The 3,293-nt window shown below is 46.3% G+C and overlaps 1 pseudogene; it reads right to left on the reverse strand.

Annotated features, from left to right (window-relative positions):
* Window positions 1-184: 184 nt before the first annotated feature.
* On the reverse strand, window positions 185-1,824 carry LOC116087402 (annotated as a pseudogene).
* Between the last annotated feature and the right edge of the window lie 1,469 nt (window positions 1,825-3,293).

A 3,293-nucleotide genomic window follows, 5' to 3' on the forward strand; every position in this document is an offset into this window, starting at 1 on the left:
CAGGACCAAAGTACACAGAGATGATGCTGCCCTTCTGTGATAAAGTCAGAGGGTTTCCAATCCTGCATCCACCCCCACCCCCTGCTCAAATAGGTCCATGAAAAACAGCTGGGCTCTATTGCATGTTTCAGAGTCTGGTGGGTGTCTCAGCCCACCAGCACCACACTATGGTCCAGAGTGAGTATTACAAGTATTGCTGGCCTAATGGATAGGATTGGGGAGGGGAAGGGACAGGGGCTAGAAGATGGGCTCCAGGGGGCCATAAAGGCACATGGTCACACATGGTGTTAGTGAAGCCAGAGCCAGGGTGCCACCTGGTCAGCACCATGATCACATCTTCCTTCTTGAAGAAGCCTCGGGCCTTGCTGACATCCATTACCAAATTTACACAGAGGTCAACATACTCAGCCCTCTCATTCAGTACATCCTTACAGAGCATGAGAAAGATGCTATGGTACAGATGGGCCTGGAGAGCAGTTTGGTGATGGAGTGTTACAGCAATGGTAGCGTCACAGCAATAGTAGGAGCCTGAGATCAGTACCTGGCCACTTGGTGAACATTCTTACCATCCTTGGTGAGCACGGTAATGGCCCCACTGCAGCACTTGAAGGAGGTCTCCACTGCACCCAAGGTGGCATCTTCTGTGGGGTTTGCTGGAAATGGGAGCCAGGAGGCTGAGTTCCTCGAATAGGCTGCTAGTAGAGAGGTAGATGGCAGCCTCTGCCTCTCGTGCAATCAGGTGCTGCATGCGAACAGCTTCTTTGGACAGCGTGATGCAGTCTGCTCCATTCAGGACTTCATTGTCCACAATCACTGCCTTCAGCACGGGTGAGGTATGGCTTCTTGATCATGCTCTCCAGCATCTGTGTGGCACAGATGACAGGCTTTCCAGCTCGGTTGTATCATCCAATCATCTGAGCTAGAACGACCTTCTCTGCAGGAATTTCAATGCCCAGGTCACCAAGAGCCTCCATGATCCCATTGCTGATCTCATCAAACCTGGGGACACCTTCATGGTTCTCGATTTTGTTGATGACCTTGATGTTCTTGCCATTCTCTCCCAGGACCTTCCTAACTTCATGCACATCTGCTGCCTTGTGGATGAAAGATGCAAACACCATGTCCACATCCTATTCCACCCCAAACTTCAGGTCCAGGATGTTCTTTTCTGACATGGAGGGGAAGTTCACAGTAGCACCAGGCAGGTCCACACCTTTCTTGCTGTCCACGGAGCCACCATTCTACACCTCTGTCACCAGGTAGTCAGCACCTTTCTCCTTCACCTGCAGGGAAATGAGCCAGTTGTCCACATAGATCTTGCTGCCCACCTCCACCACCTTGCAGATTTTCTTGTAGTCCAGCCACAGGATTTTGTCTTCACACTTCTCCATGTAAGCGTTGTCCAGGGTGATCTTCAGAGTGGCTCCCTTCTTCAGCTCCACCTCTGCAGTGCAGCTGCCTTTGATGAGTCCAGTCCGGATCTCAGGTCCGTTTGTATCCAGAGCCACCACAAAGGGATGGTAGAGAATGGGATCAGATGAAAAGCTTTCTGTGCCTGTGCGGACATTCTTGATGGTCTCTGCATGGTATTCATGGGTTCCATGAGAGAAATTCAGGGGATCTACATTCATTCCAGACTTAATCATCTCCTTCAGCATTTCCACAGATTGGGAAGGAGGGCCAATGGTACAAATGATGCCAGTGTTGCAGCGCGGAGACAATGTCCAGGTGGCACATGTGTTCCAGGAAGGTGTCAGCCATGGCTACATGGAGCTGCTGGGTCTGAATGAAGGCAGTTCCTGCTTCACTGTGTGGCTTCAGCATGGTTCCTGAAGTAATCAGATGTACATCAGATCCTGCTGCAATATCTGAAGTGGACATCAGTCGAATCAGGACCAGTAGCTGCTGTGAGGGGCTCTGTTATTCTTCTTATAGAGACTCATCCTCTCAGGTCCCTCAATCTTTCCCCCAACTCTTCAACAATACTCCTGAGGCTCTGTCTAATGTTTGGCTGTGGGTCTGTGCATCTGTTTCCATCAGCTGTTGGATGAAGCCTCTCAGAGGACAGTTATGATAGGGTGTCTACATGAATAACAGAGTATCATCAATAGTGACAGGGACTGGTTCTTGCTCATGGGATTTGTTTCAAGTTGGGCCAGTCACTGGTTGGCCATTCCCTCAGGGTCTCCTCTATCTTTGTCCCTGCACATCTTGTAGGCAGGACACATTTTTGGTAGAAGGTTTTGTGGGTGGATTAGTATCCTTATCCCTTCACTGGGAATCCTGACTGCCTACAAGAGGTAACCACTTTGGGATACATGTCTACCACTGTTAGGAATGTTGGCTAGAGTCACTCACATAGACTGTGTTTCTGCCAACATAGTGTGGATTTTATTACTATAGCTCTGGAGTAGACTTTTAAGTTAGTATTGGTGATACCTCTGGAAACTCTTTTAGTATACAGGATTGTTTTGGCTACCCTAAATTTTTTGTTCTTCCATAAGAAGTTAAGTATTATTCATTCAAGTTCTGCATAGAATTATGTTAGAATTTGATGGGGATGCTAGAGGGGTGAGACAAGAGTGGGTGAGTGGGTGGAGGAGCGCCCCCATAGAGGCAAAGGAGTGGGGGGAGCGGGGGGGATGTGATGGGGGGTTGTGGAGGGGTAAATGGGAAGGGAGATATCATTTGAAATGTAAAGGAATAAAAAATAATTAAAGAGAACAGCAGAAATATTCAGCTAGTTGATCACAATTCACTGATACATAAATTATATGCAAAATGTATAATTACTAATTGTTAAATATATGAATTTTTTGCCCATTGTGGTAGTATGAGTGTGAAATGTTCCTGCAGGTCTTTGAACACTTGAATCTCAGTTGGTAGTGCTGTTTGGGATGATTTATATGGCTGAGTCTTTCTGGAAAAAATGTCACTGGGAGCAGGCTTTGAGATTATATTGCACAATTTATTTCCACTTCACTCTCTCTGCTTCCTGATTGAGACTAAGATGTGATCTCTCAGCTTCCTGCTCCTGCCTCCAGGCCTACCCCTTCTTGTCAAGTTTTCCTGACCAAGATGGATTATTAGCCATCTAGAACCAGAACTGTAGGTCAAAATAAAGAGTTTCTTCCATTACTTTTCATGCTCAAAGTATTCCACAATCAAAATATTCCACAGTCAAAGTAACAGAAATATAATACATTTGTATTGATTATTGAAAGCTGAAACACAGTACTTGCTATAAATAAGATTCCTCTGATTTCTTTACAATTATTAAATTATTTTAAGGT

Source organism: Mastomys coucha, chromosome X (genome assembly GCF_008632895.1).
Source record: "Mastomys coucha isolate ucsf_1 chromosome X, UCSF_Mcou_1, whole genome shotgun sequence".
Classification (NCBI taxonomy): Eukaryota; Metazoa; Chordata; class Mammalia; order Rodentia; family Muridae; genus Mastomys; species Mastomys coucha.